This window comes from Phoenix dactylifera, chromosome 4, assembly GCF_009389715.1.
Source record: "Phoenix dactylifera cultivar Barhee BC4 chromosome 4, palm_55x_up_171113_PBpolish2nd_filt_p, whole genome shotgun sequence".
Taxonomy (NCBI): domain Eukaryota; kingdom Viridiplantae; phylum Streptophyta; class Magnoliopsida; order Arecales; family Arecaceae; genus Phoenix; species Phoenix dactylifera.
The window spans coordinates 20,921,013-20,942,075 of NC_052395.1; the positions used below are offsets into that span (position 1 = coordinate 20,921,013).

Below are 21,063 nucleotides of genomic sequence, written 5' to 3' on the forward strand. Positions count from 1 at the left end.
GCTTTGTCATGGATGGTTAGGTTATGTGTACCTGCTTTGAGCTGCACACTAGCGGAATGCAATACCATTGCAAGTGGAAAAGTAGGGAAATCAGAAAACAGAAACACATAGAAGGATCAAAATGCAATCTAATAATTGGAAATTCTATAACCAAGTAGGTCGAGGATTCTTGTAACGATGTTAGACCCGGCCCTTTAAGCGAATTGGGCAAGGTCCATTTGACCGGCCCAATGGAATTTGAGCCAAAAAAAAAAAAAAAAATGGGGGCATGTGGGCTGGCTCGGAGTGGCCAGGCCTAGCCCGACTAGCCCATCGTGTGCTTGTTGCATGCGATGGAGGAGAAGACTCTGATTGGGAGTCTTCTTCCTCCCTCGACTCCGACGAGTTCCGAGAGTCCTAAATCGATCCAAATATCGGCCAAAACCTTTGGAACTTCCTTTATTTAAGGCTCCTTCCTCCTCCTCCTCCTCCTCCTAGCTCCATCGATGAAGACCTGAGAATGGCCGTCGATTCTAAGTCTTCCTTCTGAGTCTCCTTCTTGATTCCTTGCCGGAAACGCCGCCGGAAGCTTCACCGAAATCACAAGTATGAGCCTTGATCTTCTTCTCCTCTATTTTTTTGTTCATAAGCCTCGCTTCCAGTCAAGTCTTTGTTGGAAAAATCCGAGAATAAAAGGCTCTGATTAATCCTCTATTTTTAGATCCAAAAATTTTGGTTGATTCTTCCTTTTGTCAGCCTCCTTCACTGCCGGCACTTGTCGTCGGAGAAGAGGGCTTGTCCCCTTTGATACCTTAGGCCGTTTTTGGAGCCCCATCGTCGGAGACCTTGAAGGAAGGAAGAGAGGGGCCGAAACCCCTGTTTTTGGCCTTTTCTTCCTCTTCTTTTTGCCGCCAGCCCTTGCTCACCATCGTCGGCCGCCGAGGTTGGCCGAGCCGCCTCCCGTCACCATTGGGGCTGGTCACCATGGTCGCCTCCAGATCCGATAGTAAAGAAAGGGAAAGACGTATCCCTTATGTTGAGAAGAAAGAAGAGAGTTTTCTCTCTTCTCTCTCCTCTCTCCTTCGTCCCCTCTCTCTCCTTCTTCTTTCTCCTTTCTCTAATTCTGCCCTTATTTCTCTCTCTTGATTCATGGCCAGATATGTTGATCAATCCTGAATGGCCCGCGCCACTATGACGGACCAAACCCAAACCCCTGATTGAACCCAGGTTGATATTCTCTCTCCTCTCCCTAATTGAACCCAGACTGAGATTCTCTCTTCTCTTCCTCTTTTCTCTCTAGACAAGTTTAGAGATCTTAGTATAAGCCCCTATATTCTTGCTACTCGGGTCCAAGGTTGATCTAGTTAGGATACCTTGAACTGCCTTGGTATCCGGACGGTAGACAGACTTTACCTCAGTGTTGTCAGATCTCTTTGAAATTTTGTCATCATTGACCTTCATTGAGTCACTTAAATTATGTCCGATCTTGATCAGTTTAGTTCACCTTGCTCGGACTAACCTGGGTAGTCGAGCACTATCACCTGATCGATATGATTTGAGGGCATGAGGTCGTTCTCCAGTAGTTTTTAATTTTGACTTCGCTTGACTTATGAAATGATGATAAAATTTATGATGTTTTAATTATATTAAAAATGGATGCACTTGACCCGTCTAACTGGAGTGAAATTTTGAAGTGATAAGAGGTAAGTAACTTAATACTTCAAAGTGCATTTTTCGAATTTTTGGTAAAATGATAATTATTTGATTAGATTTAATTATAATATCTATTTTATACTTAGTTAAAAGGGTCAGGCATGTTAATGTTATGATTATTTTAAAAAATATGTTATGTGCTATATTATGAAATCTGAAAAAATATAACTGGGCAAACCATAAAAAATCTCTTTTATAAATATGCATTTCTCAACATGGCTATGATTTGTTCTGGCTCTGCCAGTAGGGACTATTTGTTGGCCCCGTCGATTTGTAATCTATGAGAAACTAGTTTCAACACCGCACCACCAGTGACTAAAATAGTGGTATTTGGGACATCGTGCCACCAGTGATTAAGAATAGTAGTTTTTGGCACTTTGTGCATTCTGACCCGTGCCACTAGGTTATGTAGCCATAGCCTGACTTCTGACTTCCGACTTTTAATTTCTAATTTCTAATATCTGATATCGGATTTCTGGTATTTCTTATAAAAACAATAGTATTCTTCAAAGAGAAATATGCATTATTAGAAAAATGATTTAATTCCTGGTCAATATTTTGTGTTTTAATTAAATAAACAGTTTGATAGATGGATTAATCAAGAGCAGTTGATATGTTGACAAAGTAACTTGACATTCTTATTCAAAATTAAGATGCTAATTTTTGTTTATAAGAGAGAAGTTTGATTTAGATCATCTACAAAAAGAATCAAGTGTAGAGGTATTGGACCTTATTCTTATGATAAGAACTAAAAATAAAGTTGTATCGACCAGTAGAATTATTGAAAACTTGAGGGTGAGATTAGAACTATGTATCTAACTTTTTGAAAGCACGAGGTATGAAAATTTCATGGACGAATTTTTTTTAGAAGGGAGAATGTGAAACCAGTGGACTGGGCCTGGTCCACTTGACAGGCCCAGCCCAAAGACAATAGAGAGGAAGACTCCAGCGGGAGTCTTCTTCCTCCTCTCTGATCGCGACGAGGATTCCTCTCCGATTGCGATGGGATCAAAAGTCCATCGCAATTTGGAGACCGTCAGATAAGGCTTGGGAACTCTATTTATAGAGCTCCTCCTCCTCACTCCTTCGATTTCATCGAGATCGAGCCACCGACTCCTAGCTTCTCTGGTCGTCTTCCTTGATTTGTCCTCGGAGAGATTTTTTTGCGTCGGAACCCTGCCGATCGAGGTAAGTGTTCTACATTCTCTTCTATTTATCTCTTGGTCTTTCGGCCGTGACCCACCTTAGCTTTGAGCCGGCTAATCACCAGAATGTGATCCGAAATAGGGTGCTCTATTTTGACCGTGTTCTCTCGCCGCCAGCTGTGTTCGTCGTCGTCGGCCGCAGAGGTTGGCCGAGCCTACCTCGCCACCTCCTGCCGCCATCGGGGCTGGCCACCACGGTTGCCCCTTGGTCCATTCAAGAAGAAAGGGGGGAGGGATCCCCTATTTTGGAGAAGAAGAAGAGAGGGGTCTCTATCTTTTTTCTCTTTCCCCCTTCTCTCTCTCTCTTTTCTCTCTTGTTAGACTTTCTCTTTTTTGATTCATAGTCAGACATATTGATTGATCGAGGTTGACCCGTGATCCCTGATTAAACCTAGACTGAGATTCTCTCTTTTCTCCATCCTTTCTCTCTCTGTAAAGTTTTTCTCTCTACTCTCTCTCTAGGATAGTTGGATCCAGTAGAAACTCTTCACAGTAATTTTGGATTGATTCTAGTGAATGACCTTGATCTATAGTCGTCGGGTGGCATGTCAGCCCCCACTCTGGTCCTTGGCAACACTGTTAAATTTGAATACTTTCGATCTTTGTTGAACCATCTATACCCTAGTCCGAGCATGATTCAATGAATTTCACTTTGATCGGACCAACCTTGATGTTAGGCATTATTATTTGGTCAGCTTTGTGAGGATGTTGGAATTTAGGATTTTTATTTTAATTATGATGAAATTTTAATGAAGAATATTTTTAGAATATTAGGCCCCGAGAAGAATTTTCGAGACTGATTGGATGTATTAGTTGGATCGCATTTGCAAGCTAAGTAATGATCAGCCTTTTCTAAATTCTACATTTATGTAATATTATTTTTACATTGAATAAATTGTTAATGGATTTATATGTAATTTATAAATTTTATGAGATGGTGATTTGAATAAAAAATAGATATGTAAAATTTGAGTAATTTTTTTTGGACCACTGTTATATTTACTGGCCTTGTATCGTATATGCATATTTTGATCGGATTATGATATATCTATTATTTTATAAAAAGAACTTTGATGTGTATCAAATTTGGACTCTCAGCTAACTATGTTCTGTATCCTACCAATTGGAAGTTACGCATTAGAAATTCTGGCCCACCACAGGGTATAAATGTGGTATTCTGGTCCACTCCATAGGGTATAAGTATGGTATTCTGGCTTACTCTATAGAATATAAGTGTAGTATTCCGGCCCCCTCCGTAAGGTATATGTGTGGTTTTGTTTCTAGCCTAGTCATAGAATATAAGTGTGGTCATAGTTAAAGGCTGTTGAATTGAATGCGATTTGTTTTGAATCAGATTAATGATTTTGAATACGGATATATGAAAGATACGGATTTCAATAGATTTGTGTTTTGAAATGGAGTTGATTATATTTTTATACTAATTAATCGTAATTTGTATTTATATTTTATGTTATTATATGAATTGTCTAGTTAAGGTATTCATTACTTACTGGGCTGTCTAGCTCATTATATAATTTTTTACTATTTTTACATATTCAAAAAATTATCTCGACCGAGATTTTTCAATATAGGAGAGCGACTAGAAGAACTATGGCATAAGCTATCTTATATTAGAGTTTATTTAAATTGATGTATTATCTTAGACTAATGATAGTATTATGAGATATTGTAACTTGAATTAGTTAATGAAATAAAGATCATATATTATTAGTTTAAATTATTCTGCTGCATATTGATGATGTCACATTGAGATGCCTTACATGCTCGTGGGGGAAGAGCTTTCTATGAGTGTGCAGCAGCTACCGCGACCCTCAGCTCATGATCTCGGGTCGGAGGTATGACAAAGGAGCCAGATGAGGGATAGCCAGACAAATCCCTAATCAAGGGTGACCTTATCCTCATTGAATTTTATAGTACACCTGCTGCTAAATTAATCATATGAACAGGTTCTACTAGGCCAAGCAATGATCATGGAGGGACAATTCAGAACAATGGGCTCTAAAAACAAAGAACCAGTGATGGGTGCATACGGTTGCAGAGCCCTTCCTTGTGGCGTTGTTGAGTCCTCCAATTTATCTTGGGAAGAAGACCGGTCTCCAATAACAATTTTTTGGCATCTTCAATCAACTCACAGGAACTATGTTCCAGCTTCCTCACCATGCAAATAATCATAATAGAAATCATCGGATGATTTCTTCTGTTTCTGTTGTTATGGACAAGTTAGCCATTGTTCTAGTATGTGGATGCGTTCAATTCCTCTTGCTGCTCCAAGGCTATCTGGGATCTCTAAATAGAGGTGTTTGAGGTGAACATGGGATCTGGGATCCTGCAATTATTCAAGCATTTGTGAAATGAAAAGGAGGTTAAACTAAATAGAGGAGTTGGAACTGAACATGGGATTTGGAACCCACAATTAGTTTAACAATATCCGAAATGAGAGGGAGTTTGAACGAAACACGGAATCTGGGATCCCGCATTTAGTTCAAACGAACGGACAGGCAGTTCAAACATTTAATCGAATATAAGTGCAAATAAATTCTGTTCAGAACTATTTGTGATCGTTAGAATTGATTGATAGCATCATTATAACCATCCAACTGTATTTTTAAACACTAGCCCACTCAAGATAGGGAGGGGCTTTCCATTTTTCAGTCTCACAGGCCTAATCCTAAGAAAAGTTCCAAATCCTAGCTCTTCTAATCTCACAAGCCTAATTCCACACAATTATGATCGCAGTCGTAATGCTTTTAGTCAGCCTAGTGCGGACGAAGATTTGAGGTCCACCGCATAGGCAACATTATGTCAAAGATGTCAAACTGATTTTATTAAGAGTATGTTTGGTTGGAGGCTTAATTCCATTTTGATTTTGATTCCGGTCGCAAACCAAATATGTTAGAGGATATGATCAATCCGTTTCCAGTCAAAGATTACGTCAAAGGATATGACCAACATTAGGTCAAATATGTCAAACTGATTTTATTAAGAGTATATTTGGTTGGAGTCTTAATTCTATTTTGATTTCGATTCCGATTTCGGTCATAAACTAAATATATTAGAGGATATGGTCAATCCGATTCCAGCCAAAGATTATGTCAAAGGATATGACCAACATTATGTCAAAGATGTCAAACTGATTTTATTAAGAGTATGTTTGGTTAGAGTCTTAATTCCATTTTGATTCTGATCCTGATCATAAACCAAATATGCTAGAGAATATGATCAATCCGATTCGAGTCAAGAACCAAATACGCCTTAAGCTCATTCTACCCATTGAAGCTCTGAGCTTTATTACACTGGAGTTGGGCAGCATGTGAGAATTCATAAACACTACATTTGAAATAGAACTTCTTAATTCAAGACTAGCTTTGAAACATAACTTAATTCGACGAGAGACCTCCACTCCATCCAGCACTTTGATGTCATGCTTTCAATGGAACTATGCGAGTTTCATGTCTTCTTGAACATCATATCTGTTACATCTCTTGTCAACTTTCAGATTTGAGAGGAGAACAAATAAAGCCACCAATTTCCCTAAAATCTCTTTCTATGTCCGTGTCGCTTTGCCTCTTCTATTTGACATCTACCAATGGTTACCAAGGGCCATAGTCTAAAATTTAATGGTAATAGTACCTTTGAACTAGCTGAAGAGTTCTGTGATATGCTCTCAATGGAATTGCATCAAGTCTTGCAATGACAATTTGGAAAAGCAAGGTATCTTCTTCCTCCTCTCTTTTTTTTTTGTGCTAAAAAAAGGGGAAGGGGGGAGGAAGGGACAAGCCCACCCCCGCATAGCAGTCCCCACTGGGCCCCCACTCCGCCAGGAGAATGTTCGATGCGGGCAGAAATGACCGTGTATTGGGCACTCCGGTCGGTTTTACTCATATCCTCCTAGACCTGACCACGGTTCCGGAACCGCCGGTTTCGGTTTCTGTTCTAGACGGTTCTAGTTCTGGTTATAAAATTTTGAAAAAAATAGATTGTGTAATTAATTTGGAAAAAAATTTAAATACAAATAGATTGTGTAATTAATACAAAATGATAATTTGTACCTCATTTTATTATTTACTCATCAATAGAGGGGGGTCGGTAATTTGGATCCCAAGAATTTGAGTTTGGAACATATATTTTTTTGCCTTTATTTGAGCGGGAGGAAGACATTTTTGATAATTGGATTGGGAAAAATAAAAATATGGGAAGGTTATGGAATGTGTAGAGAATTGGAATAGATTGAATAATTGAGAGAGTGAAAAATTGAGAGAGAGAGATTGGAAGATTGAGTGGTGTGGTGAAAAAATTAATTTGGAGAGGTATATATAGTGTTGGAGATAATTTTCGTTTCCCAAAATGCCCCTCAAACTAGCCGTTTTTTAGTTGTTAGGAGGGATAAAATAGTCATTTTTTCGGTTCGAACCGGAACCGAACCGCCGGTTCCGGTTTCGGTTCCGGTTTCGGTTCCATCAAACCTGGAACCTAAACCGAACCGTATTCCTCAAGGTTCCGATTCGGTTAAGAACCGTGAGACACGGTTCCGGTTCCGGTCCGGTTCTTTCCGGTTCGGTTCCGGTCCGGTTTTTCGGTTAGAACTGAACCGTGGTCAGGCCTATACCCTCCCCACCCGTGGATCCGGCTCGGTTACCCCTCTGGGCTCCGGCTCGAATACCATGTATGAGTACGTCATATCCAGCACCACCGAGGTTACTAGCAGAACGATACGCTCTCCCATTCCACGTGTCCGAGCAGAAAGCCTTTGGTCTCCATAATTTAATCGATGCCCGCGCATTTCGAACTCGGAACCACGAAGGTAGAAGTGAGGCCACGCTCCCACTGTGCTACCACCTCAGTGGCTCTTCCTCCTCTCATTAGGAGCCATACTAATTCAAAGGTATGTTAGAGGCATCGATAGATTGTTAAATTCAGTTATGTTCAATGGATTAGTTTGATGGGTCGCTTGTTGTTTTCAGGCTGTTACTTCTTCTTTGTTTATATATAAAATTTGAGATGATTCTTGTACCCAAAAAAAAAAGAAGTATGCTTGCGAATTTAGAAAACGGTATTGGGCATCGCCACAGTGATGAGGACAACAAGGTCAAATAACTGCAGAAAATGGGCATTGTTTGCCGCGTTAATGGTAACTTGAATGCAGAGTTGTTATTTTTTTGATCATTTTTATCACTTCTTAGGCTTTAGTTTCAAGGCTAAAATGAAGAAGTTTGCTTAAGCCAATGCTTTCTCTTTCCCTCCTTTCACTCACTCTTTATCCTTGGTCTTTCTCATACTTGATCAATTTTCAATTTATATTTCATTATGTTTTCCTCCTATAAGTGCATTTGCCCGTATATTATTTTCTAAAGTCAAGAGAACCTTTATGTGAAGCTTTACAAGTAACTTAGCATACAATTAGAGGCAAATTTAGTGTTAAATTATTTATGTATAAGTTGAATTTGAAAGATGCATGAATTATTGTCAAGTATAGGTACCTATAAGTAAGTTGCAATTTAATCAGGGACCTGATTTTTATTTCTCTCTCAATGTATTTCCATCTGGAGTGAAGCCCCACTGACTTCATTTGAAGCTTGTCGTTTGGACTTATAAGTTACTTTCTAATGACAGACTTGAACATAGTTCTACCTTAGCATATTGCGAGGCATGTATTTTAAGATCTTGTATGGAGTTCAAACTTCAAACAGGTATCTATAAATAATTTTACTGCGACATATTTATTTACAAATTGGATTTTTTTACCGGTCCTTTTTTAGGCTCATAAAGTAAATTAGATAATCAAGCAGTGTAAAATATCTAAAGCTAATTCAGCATATAGTTTACCGGGCTCAAATATAAAATGGGCCGGGCCGGGCCATGGCCCTTGTGGAACCATGCTCGATTTTTTTCCGAACTTCGGCCCGAGCTTAGGCCTGAAAAATTTTAAATAATCTAGGCTCGAGCCCTGCCCAAATTTAATTGGGCCGGTCCGAATTACCTATTTGGGCCAAAAATAGATCTGGTCCGAATCCGATTAAAGTTTAATATTTCATAATATTACTTTATGAAAAAATGAGTTAGTTAAAAATTGGACTATCTTCTATAATATGAGTAAGTGATATATGATATATTATTCTTAGATAAACTCATTTTAATTGGTTCTTTACTTTCCCATCTTTTTTTAAATACCAACATATAAAAATAAATTAATTTGGGTCTAAATTCGTACTATGTTTTGCTCCTTGTTTGGACTTGGATGGGCCAGTGATACTTCCAAGTCTGGCCCTAAAAAACGGGCTGTCTATTTAAACTCTTTCCAACTTAGCCAAAAGTCGGCTCGGGCCGGCCGAGCTCATTTCCGGCCCTATAAATACCCCCAACCCGGCGTCCGTCCCAACTCCCGCTTTTGAATTCCCTCCCCTCTCAAGCCCGCCCTCTCCTTTCCCCTCATGTCCGCCTTCTCTTTGCGGCCCCCTCCAGATCGAGGGCGGCATAGGGTTCTGATACCTTCGCCGGTCTTCCCCCAAGCAAGAAAATGTCTGATCTCAACCCATCTTTTTCTTGATCTCAACCCATCTCTTTCTTGTTTCTTTGCCTTGAGCTATTATACGAATTCCTGGTGTTTCTTGGCAAGATCCAACGATTGATCGGGTAAAAGGGGCTGCTAGGCAACGATTCAAGAAAAGGTTTGATCCTAAGCCCCTCCCTCCTTGTGTCTTTTCTTGCAGGCTTTTGAGATCAAGTTGTTGTGTTTCTTGGCTAGATTAGACGATTTCTTGGCTGTCTTTTTTTGGTTCTGGTATATCTTCTCTTTCTTCTTTTTATCTCCTTCTTCTTCTTGGTTGATCTGAGGCAACTCCGGCCTTTTTCAGATAAAACCCTAAACGATCATTATATGTTTTTTTCTATCTTTCTTTTCATATCTTTCTATTTTCTTTTCTTTTTCCTTAGATCCGAGACATCCGAGATCGGTTCCACGTCTAGCCCTAGAAAACCAATCACCCACCGCCCTTCTTCTCCGTCTTCTTGAATTGATCCAAGATTATTGGGAACTGCTTCAGATCTACCCCTGGAAACCACACATCGAGAATGGCGTCAGTTTCCTGGTTCATGTAATGCTTGCCTCTCTCACTCTTCTTCTATGAAGAGAGCCTTTTATTTTTAGATTTCTTGAAATTATTTTGGCTTTTGGAACATAATTATGGCTGCAAATTATTGGATTACCTCACAAATTTGAAATCTTCAATTATCTACCTGTATTTTACTTTTTTCAGATTTATAATGCTATCTTCATTTTGATATTGTAGACAAGATCTGCATGTGAAGATATTTAGTCAAGCAAAAGCAGTGTCGATTAATCGGTCTCTTGTTCACGCTTTCTCCGCTATGATTCACCAAGAATATTTTCTTCTTGTTCTCGATTGGGGTAAACTCTGGATTTGTCCAGGTAAAGAACAAAACTTAACTGAATGGTGTGCAACTTATACTTATTGTTGGAATATTTCAAAATTCCGAGTCTGCCCTTCTTTGTCTTTTGTCCTTTTATCTAGTGTACTTTCTTTAGTCCCACATTGGAAAGGAATAAAACTCAAAAGATCTTTATATAGTATTCAACCTTTTAACTTGGTGAAGCAAAGAAAGAAAGTAGCCCACGCGCGCATGAGCCCAATGGAGGTCTAAGCCAAAATTGGCGAATCCGATCCGGAAACGTTTAACCGGGCGCGTCGCGCTCGATTATCACGCACAGGGGGGGACCCCCCCCCCCCCCCCCCCCCCCGCGTTTCCTCTCTCTCTGTTTTCTGTGCTCCCGAGAGGATACTCTCCTCTGTTTTCTTTTTCTGAGCACTTCTGGGCTGTTCGACAAGATCACTGCATCTGCGAGTGTGCGCTTGGAGTGATCCAGTTGTTGTATCCTGGAGGATAGGCCGCCATTACCTGCTACACCGAGATTCATTCTCCGAGGGGCGCGATCTATTCTTAAGGACAGATAGGCCGCCATTACCTGCTACACCGAGATTCATTCTCCGAGGGGCGCGATCTATTCTTAAGGACAGTGAAATCACGCCTCAACTGATAAGTTCTTCCTTCTCTCCATCTATTATTTTCTTACAATCTTAAGAATAGATCGACATGGATTCTGCTATGATTACTGCTAGATCGATGCCCGATACTTCTAAAATTGAGAGTTTCAATGGTATGTATTTTAAGAGATGGCAAGAACGTGTTTATTCTGCATTGGACATGCTTAATTTTGCTCGGTATTTAAATCAGTCAAAACCGATAGAAGGGTCTGAAGATTTTGACACTAAATTCAAAGAGTGGGAACATGGAAATAAAATCTGTAGGCACACAATTCTGAGTACACTGTCCAATGAACTTTTTGATGTCTACTGTTCATACAAAGAAGTTGCAGAAATTTGGGAGAATCTGAACAAAAAATATGTGTTAGAAGATGCTGGAGTACAAAAATATGCTATAGGAAATTTTTTGCACTTTCAAATGTCTGAGGATAGGGATGTCTCATCACAAATCCATGATTTTCATAGGCTAGTCACTGATCTTAAAAATGAAGACATAATACTTCAAGAAGTTTTCCTAGCCGGCTGTCTGATTGAAAAATTACCTGAGTCTTGGAAAAATTATAAAAACAGCATGAAGCACAAAAGGAAACATATGAGTCTTGAAGATGTTATTGTTCATATTAGACTTGAAGAACAAAATCGAGTCAGAGACCGAGAACAATTGGCCAAGGAAATGACTTCCAAAGCCAATGTAATAGTCAACAAACCAGGTGGGTCTCGTTCAAAGTCCAAGAAGCCTTATCTCAAAAATGATAAGAAACCTAAGTTCCAAGGTCTTGGTTTTAAAAGAAAAGGAACTTGTTTTGTTTGTGGAAAATCTGGACATTATGCTAATCAATGCAGGTTTAGAAAAAGGAATGATATATCTGCTACACCAAATGCTAACTTGGTAGAGACAGATATTATTGCAGCAGTTGTGTCTGAAACCAACATGGTTATGGCAGCAAAGGACTGGGTGGTAGACTCTGGGGCTACCAGACATATTTGTGGCAATAGGAGTGCATTTACTTCCTACATTCCCTTAAATGAAGGCGAAGAACAAGTGTTCATGGGTGATTCGAGACCCTCGCCAGTGGTTGGCAAAGGAAAAGTACTCCTCAAGCTAACATCAGGAAAAGTCCTTTTCCTGAATGATGTGCTGCATGTTCCTAATATCTGTTGGAACTTAGTATCTGTATCTTTATTAGGAAAGGCTGGAATTAAAGTGTATTTTGAGTCTGATAAAATTGTAATGACTAAGAACAATGTTTTCATTGGGAAGGGTTATTGTAACCAGGGTTTATTTGTCTTGAATGTAACCGAAACTATGAATGAAAATGCATCATCTTTTGCTTATTTGATTGATTCTGTTGATGTATGGCATGGTAGATTAGGACATATTAATTTTTCTTATATCAAGAAAATGAAAGACCTAGGCTTGTTAAATAATATTACCTTTGGAAATGTGAATGATAAATGTGAGTGTGTGTAGAATCTAAATCTACTAAAAAGAGTCATAAGTCAATAGAAAGAGAAACTGAATTACTTGGATTAATACATTCTGATTTAGGAGATTTGAAAAACACTCCAACTAGAGGAGGAAAAAGATTTTACATAACTTTTATTGATGATTATTCTAAATACACTAAGGTATATCTACTTAGGACTAAAGATGAAACTTTTGAAAAATTTCAGCAATATGTTACTGAAGTAGAAAATAAATTTAATAAGAAAATTAAAAGAATAAGGATTGATAGAGGAGGAGAATATGAGTATAATCTCTTCAATAAATTTTGTGAAGAAAAAGGTATAATTCATGAGATTACCCCACCATATTCTCCTGAATCTAATGGAGTTGCTGAACGTAAAAATAGAACTCTAAAAGTAATGATGAATGCTATGTTAATAAGCTCAGGAGTACCTCTTTATTTGTGGGGGGAAGCTATTCTCTCTGCTTGTCACATTCAAAATAGAATACCTTATAAGAAAATTGGTAAGACACCCTATGAGTTATGGGAAGGTCATGTACCTAACCTTACTTATCTTAAAGTGTGGGGGTGTTTGGCCAAAGTTCTATTACCTGAACCAAAGAAAAGAAAGTTGGGACCTAAAACCTTTGATTGCTTATTTATTGGTTATGCATTAAATAGTGCTGCTTATAGATTCTTGGTATTAAAATGTGAATCTAATATTATGGAACCCAACACTATAGTAGAATCTAAAAATGCTGATTTCTTTGAACATATCTTTCCTATGAAACTAGGTAAAGAAAAAATTGACTCTCTGCCTCATAATAAACAAGAAAAGGAGGCACATGAAAATTATGAAATTGATTTAAGAAGAAGTAAAAGAACTAGAAAAGAGAAAAATTTTGGAAATGATTTTTACACTTTTCTTGTTGATAATGAACCTCAAACTTATAAAGAAGCAATAACTTCAGCTGATGCACCTTTTTGGAAGGAGGCTATTAATAATGAAATAGAGTCTATTATGTCTAATCATACATGGACCTTAGTTGATTTGCCTCCAGGTGCTAAATCAATTGGTTGTAAGTGGATTTTTAAAAGAAAGTTAAAACCAGATAATTCAATTGATAAGTTTAAAGCAAGATTAGTAGCAAAAGGATACTCACAAAGAAAAGATATTGATTATTTTGACACCTTTGCACCAGTTTCTAGAATTTCATCTATTAGAGTACTCATTGCATTAGCATCCATTTATAATTTAGTAATTCACCAAATGGATGTAAAAACTGCATTCTTGAATGGAGAATTAGATGAAGAAATTTACATGGAACAACCTGAAGGTTGTGTTGTTCCTGGTAATGAGCACAAAGTTTGTAAATTAGTAAAATCCTTATATGGATTAAAACAAGCACCTAAACAATGGCATGAAAAATTTGATAAAGTATTGGTATCTAATGGCTTTCTAATTAATGAGGCTGATAAGTGTGTTTATAGTAAGGTTGTTAATAATGTTGTTGTGATTATATGTTTGTATGTTGATGATATGCTTATAATGGGAACTGATTTGAATATAGTTATAGATACTAAGAAATTTTTAGCTTCAAATTTTGATATGAAAGATATGGGTAAAGCTGATGTAATTCTTGGCATTAAAATAACAAGAAGTTCTAATGGACTTATGCTATAACAAGAACACTATATTGAGAAAATTTTAAGAAAATTTGAGCATTATGATAGTAAACCCGTATCTACTCCATATGATGCTAGTATACATTTAAGGAAAAATAAAGAAAATGGTATTTTACAAATAGAATATGCTGGCATCATTGGTAGTTTAATGTTTTTAGTTAACTGCACTCGTCCTGATATTGCTTATGCAATAGGAAGATTAAGTAGGTATACTCATAATCCTAGTAAGGATCATTGGAGTGATGTTCATAGAGTACTAAGGTACTTGAAAGGAACCATTAATTATGGTTTGTTATATCGTGGATTTCCAGCTGTACTAGAAGGGTATAGTGATGCAAATTGGATCTCTGATTCAGATGAGATGAAATCCACGAGTGGATATATCTTTACTCTTGGTGGGGGTGCAGTATCTTGGAAATCATCCAAGCAAACATGCATCGCTCGGTCTACGATGGAGTCCGAGTTTATTGCCTTAGAAAAGGCAGGTTCTGAAGCTGAATGGCTTAGAAATCTTGTGGGAGATATTCCATTATGGAATAAACCAACACCTTCTGTGTCTATTCTTTGTGATAACCAAGCTACTATATATCGAGCTAAGAATAAAGTTTATAATGGAAAGAATAGACACATAAGGTTGAGACATAATATTGTAAGGCAGCTGCTTGATGATGGGATTATATCTCTTGAGTTTGTAAAGTCAGAGTTGAATTTGGCCGATCCTTTGACAAAACCACTAGGTAGAAAACTAGTGAGTGAAACATCGAGGGGGATGGGACTAATGCCTATATCAAAGTCAATAACAACAGAAACCCAACATGTGTGATTGGAGATCCCATGAAGCATGTTCATATGGGTAATAACAAGTCGCTAGTTGACTGTGAGTACACTATCATATTTAATTTTTGAAAATCCATCCCTATGGTGTAGATAGTGCAAACTGCAGTAGATAAGGATGAGGTAAAGCTCTTAATGGATACCATAGTCTTTTAGGATGGTGTGTCTACCTGCAGTACACACTTGATGGATCCACCTATATGGGTGTGGGAGTGGGGCCGCTTCCTATGAGAATTAGGCAGTTCTCTAAAGCACTCATGAATATCCAGGTAAGGTGCATGGCCTATTTGCACCAACCCGTTTAGAACAAGCCCAGAACTTGAGAGGTCAATGTGGGCTATGAGTCACTAATTTACATAAAGGACTTTTGGTTCATAGAAATTTCATGTTTCACCAAAAGTTCTGTAAGTCATACTTACTAGTCCTAAAAATGGTTCATAGTCTCAAAGACACCAATTTGATGCATTGAACTCTCGCGCTCGTTAACTTATTATTGAATTTTAAAATATGTGGGGGATTGTTGGAATATTTCAAAATTCCGAGTCTGCCCTTCTTTGTCTTTTGTCCTTTTATCTAGTATACTTTCTTTAGTCCCACATTGGAAAGGAATAAAACTCAAAAGATCTTTATATAGTATTCAACCTTTTAACTTGGTGAAGCAAAGAAAGAAAGTAGCCCACGCGCGCATAAGCCCAATGGAGGTCTATGCCAAAATTGGCGAATCCGATCCGGAAACGTTTAACCGGGCGCGTCGCGCTCGATTATCACGCGCAGGGGGGGACCCCCCCCGCGGGTGTAGGCTTGAGTCAGGTTTCTTTTTGCCGTTTTATTTTTTGAATTGTTTTTATCTCTAGATAAAACGTCGCGTCTTTTAAAAACACATCTTTGGTAAAATGACGTGTCTTTTAAATACGTCTCTTCCTTTATTTTTAAACCTATCAGATCCGATAGAGATATCTTATCAAAATCTTAATCCTCTCTCTGATTCCCGAAAGCCTCTCTCTCTCTGTTTTCTGTGTTCCTGAGAGGATACTCTACTCTCTCTCTCTGTTTTCTGTGCTCCCGAGAGGATACTCTCCTCTGTTTTCTTTTTCTGAGCACTTCTGGGCTGTTCGACAAGATCACTGCATCTGCGAGTGTGCGCTTGGAGTGATCCAGTTGTTGTATCCTGGAGGATAGGCCGCCATTACCTGCTACACCGAGATTCATTCTCCGAGGGGCGCGATCTATTCTTAAGGACAGTAAAATCACGCCTCAACTGATAAGTTCTTCCTTCTTTCCATCTATTATTTTCTTACACTTATATGATGCAGAATCTCTGCGTTAAACCCTCTTATGAAACCCACAATTTTGTGTCTGCCCTTTGCTTATAACCTCTTCAGGCATTGCCTACCAGTGGTAGGGCCCCAGGAGCTGTCCCCAACTGCTCCCATGGAAAGGCCTTGTTATATCTCTCTCTTCCTTAATGCTTACTCTCTTTGCTGCAATCGCGGTGCTTAATTTGTTTTGTTCCTTGGAAACATCTGAAGATTCTCCAGCCTCATCTCTTCACTCAAGTCAAGCAGCAGCTGCGTCTCAGTGATGTATCCAATTTGGGTTTCATTTAATCTCACATGCACTTTTTTTATTTCCTGGATAAGAATTCTCTGTTGGTGCTTGAAAAAATATGGAGCTCTTTGTTGGTTTTGGAACTAATAATTTAGTGCCTGAGTTAAGGTACAATTTGAATTAGGGGTCACTCTTTGAACTGCATGAAGATTCAAGGTAATGCAAGGGCGGATGGGACTTAGGATGTTCTATCGTTGGTTAAATCTCAAACCAGCATCACGATGAAGGATGAGAGATGATTAAAACTAGAGGAGCATATGGTTTAGATCAAGTAGTCCAATGCGCTTGCAGATATTCTTGCTGATGAAGTTCTACTTCATTACTTTTTTAACCTGTCCTCTGCATCCATCAATTCATTTGGTTTTTATTTTTGAGTTGAGCTATAATAACCTGTCTTTTGAAATTGCAAATCACATATTTTTTACACTATGCTGCTTTGCTCGATATCCTTATTTTGTGCATTAATACCTCATGCTGGCGGTTGTTGATCTGTTAAAGCATGGGCAAGTAACCATTTAGGTGATAATGTCGTGCTTTTTGGTTAATTTGACATTATTTTGTTGGAATAATTTCAAAATATGGACTTACACTGATTGCGTATTTTTATTTTATAAAACGGGTTAGACGTATGGCTCAGAATGGTACTATGGTTAAGCCTAATATGATGTGTGATTATTTTGTTTTATGGGCTTTGGTGCACCTTGGATGTATAGGATTGAGTCCTATTTATTGTGGTAATTTTAGTATGTAGGCCAGAAAACCCAATTAGGATTTTGGAGCCTTTAATGAGAAGGCTCTTTTATGTTTTCTATATAAAGGCTAGGTCTTCCTCTTCTCTCCATATGGTTGATAGCTTGCCCCATTGATGGCTATCTTTTGTGAGGAGCAAGGAAGGGAAGATCCAGCTGCTATTATTCCAGATGATTGAAGAACATATTCAATATATCTTCCACAGGTATATCTCTCAAACTTGAATACACTATTGTTGTGATTCTAAATCTTAGCATTTTATTATTTATAACTAACAATTGGTATCAGAGCCTCTATGCTAAGATTAGAATCCTTCATACACAATTATGATTTCATCTGGATTTTCGAATTAATTTTATGCATTAGTGAGTGAATCTTCTGCATAAATCTGCATACACAAATTTTTCATTGATAATCAAATATCTGATTTGATTTTATTTTAGATTTAAATAAAATATGATTGTATATAATTTTCGGATTTAAAAAAAAAGAAAAAGGAAAAGGATTTCACTGTTCATCCTTTTATCCTTTCCTTCCTGTAGATTTTTCCTCCCAGCCGCAGGCCTATTCCTTCATCTTCTTCGTCGTTTTCTAATCCCCCCTTTTAGATCTATTCATGGAGGATGAGTAAAACGTAGGAGAAGATGAGGAGAATGGCATAGGATCTTCCTCGCCGCCGGCCGACGCCTCTGCGCCGTGCGAGGCGGCGGAAGGAAGCCAAGGTGGCTCCCGCGTTTCCGCCACGGGAGAATGCCCGACCCCACGAGCCCGGCCACCCCACGGCCGAGCTAGACGACTCCACGGGCTGGCCACGCGCCTCGTGGCGTCACGACGACCTGGAGATGGGGGTCGCCGGCTACGGGTGGTGGCCGGCATGGTGGCTGCCATGGAAGGCAGCCACATGTTGCTTTAAAAAAAAAGGGCCTTCCTCTCCGCTGGCCGACGCCTCTGTGCCGTGCGACGACCGGCGGAAGGAGGCCGAGGCGGCTCGCCCGCCACCACTGCGGGCGGACGGCCGCCCCACAGTGCCACAGCAGGCGGACGCCATCGCCGCTGCGGGCCGGGGCGTGTCCCGAGCCACCCTACGGTCGGCCATGGGGCGTCATGGTGGCCCGGGGAGCGTCGCCGGCCACTCGCAGTGGCCGGCGTGGGTGGCCGCCATGGGTGGCAGCCGCGGGCTGCCACCATGGGGCAGCGATGGGTAGCAGCCTATGGCTGCTTCCCAAACAAACAAAAAAAAAAAAACAGGGGAGGCGGCGGCTAGAGGAAGAAGTTAGGGAGAAACTGTCTAGGTTTTCTTTTGATTGGTATTTGGGTTCTGTATGGGTCCATGGTTGCAGGTTGGGCTCTTTTATATAACCAGCTCAATTTTATTTAATGGACCATAATGGATTTTGGGTTGGGATTAAGAGTTAGTAACCCATTTAGTTGTTATTTAAATATTGAATAATCTGAATTAAGGCTCTCATGCATATTAATTATTGAGGTGTTAAATTAATAAATTGTTAAATTTTGGACATTTCTTGCAGCCATATATGCCTTTTGTAATTAACATATTTGTTTAATCAATCACATATGTTTTTGATTTTGTTTGTAGTGTGTTTGATGGTTATGTTTTTGTCACATAAACCATTATTTTTGTGATTGAAATTTGTTGGGTATAAAGACTATCCTTATTTTCCCATTAAGAGAATATTTTGAAATTGAAGTGGGTGGTAGTCACCAAAGTGGCACACTCACTGATATTTATCTGATTTTCTCAACAAAAAAAAGGGTAACATTGCATTTTGCCAGATCATTGAATGCAATATCTTGCGGTGTTATTGTGTATGATGATTTGGAAAAATGACATGAAGTGATTAATGGGATTGCATTAGCCTAGAATCATTCTTCTGCCCAAAGGTGATGGTGTTTCGAAAGCTGATGTGATTTTGTTAATTAGCTTCATGATATGTCTTAAGAGTACCTTATAGCGTGTTGTATTGTTAGCCCAAAGATGACTTTACAATGATGCACCAAGGCTCTTACCGTAATTAGACTTATATGTTTTTCAAGTTGATTACGGACTATTTAATTAATAGCCCAAGTTGATTAGATAGATATGTTATCATCCATTGATTGCATGCGTTATATTTGAATGATATTAAATAAAATATGTTGTTTCCACAGTTTTGAATGCTTCTTCCCTTTTAAGCCAATTGTCTGCTATTGAAACCTTGATTGAAAATAATTATATGAGATGGAAACGAGATAGCACCATCCTAACTATAGCTCATCGATCTCCAATTGAAACTAGCTACATCACATGCATCAAACTTAAAATGCCTTGTAGTGCCTGCTGGAAGCTCTGGCAACATTAAAAAAATACTGAAGGCAAAAAGAAAAGTTCCCATGCAGAATGCTGGATGAGGAAGAACGGCACCCTTCCCTTTGCTACTCGTTAAGGCTTGCTAGTGGACAAATTGAGTAGGTGACATACGTTGAACATTGAATACTGGATACCACACACTGGTGTCCTATTTCCTCAAGCATGGGCCTTACTCGGTTGTCCCTAGCGTTGGGTCAAGTAGAACTTTAGAGTGCTCACAAAGAAAGAATGCTTTTTAACGTGCCCAATGTTAGATTACCAAAACAACCTTCACCAGTCCGGAGTTCCTCTAGTTCATGACATGAACTGAAGGGTGCAGCTCAATGACCCACCATCTGCTGCGAGTAAGAATGGCGTGGATGTACTATATGAGTCCTATAACCTATACCTCTTCTATATCTGTGTCATCTTATTATAACCGATGCATAAATGGTAATGAATGGATGAACAAGACCCTTCAGATAGTGATATGTACATCATAAGGAGAGAATTAAGACTGATATGATTACTACTCATGTATGGTAAAAGGGCTTTTTTTGTAATCCTTTGGATACCCTTTTGTTTTGGGATTTTAGCTTAAAAGGGTGTGGTTGTTGCAATGAAACCTATGCAGTCACCAACTTCTAGAGGGAATTTGATTAGTCTTGGTAATCAAAGGGAGACCGCCCAACCCTAATAATTACAAGAACTAATAGTGGTAACAACCCTAGCATCTAATTATTAAAAAAAAATAATTGCTTATATTATACAATGCCATTTTGCTGGCTCCCTATATTGGCTGGTAAGAAGTTTCTCTATATTGTGGCATAAGCATTTATGGAACATTTCAAGGGAGCGAATGGAGAGATTGATGAAAGTTGAGATTCTGCTCTCTCTAAATTTTTTGGATTTTGACACTTGAATAGATTGCATAAGAAAAAAGCTGACTAAAACTATAAGGAAGAGATCCACTAGGAGTGATTGTCTTTAGGATCTTATTCACCCCAATATTAGTAGACTGTTACTTTCTACTATATGTGGGAATAAATATTTCATAACCTTCATTGATGATTTCTCGTGTTATGATTATGTTTACTTAATTAATGATAAATCTCTCGCTCTTGAGAAATTCAAGATATTTAAAATGAAAATAGAAAAGCAATGTGGGAAGAGTATTAAAATTGTGAAATCTGACCATTGGTAAATACTATGGTAAGTATGACGAATCCGGTCAGAACATGGATAATTTTGCGAGATTTTTAAGAATGTGGGATAGTTCCTCAATACACAATGCCAAGAATACCTGAGCAAAATGGTGTTTCTGAAAGGCGTAATCGGACTCTGAAGGATATTGTCAGGAGTATGATAACTAGAACAAATTTGCCAGAATTCTTATGGGATGAAGCATTGAA

General features: G+C 38.7%; 1 long non-coding RNA gene across 1 annotated transcript; it reads left to right on the top strand.

Annotated features, from left to right (window-relative positions):
- The first annotated feature begins 9,313 nt into the window (after positions 1-9,313).
- Positions 9,314-10,568, top strand: LOC120110375. Its single transcript, XR_005511303.1, has 2 exons — positions 9,314-9,583; positions 10,205-10,568. It is a non-coding gene; the product is annotated as an uncharacterized LOC120110375 (long non-coding RNA).
- Positions 10,569-21,063: the final 10,495 nt, after the last annotated feature.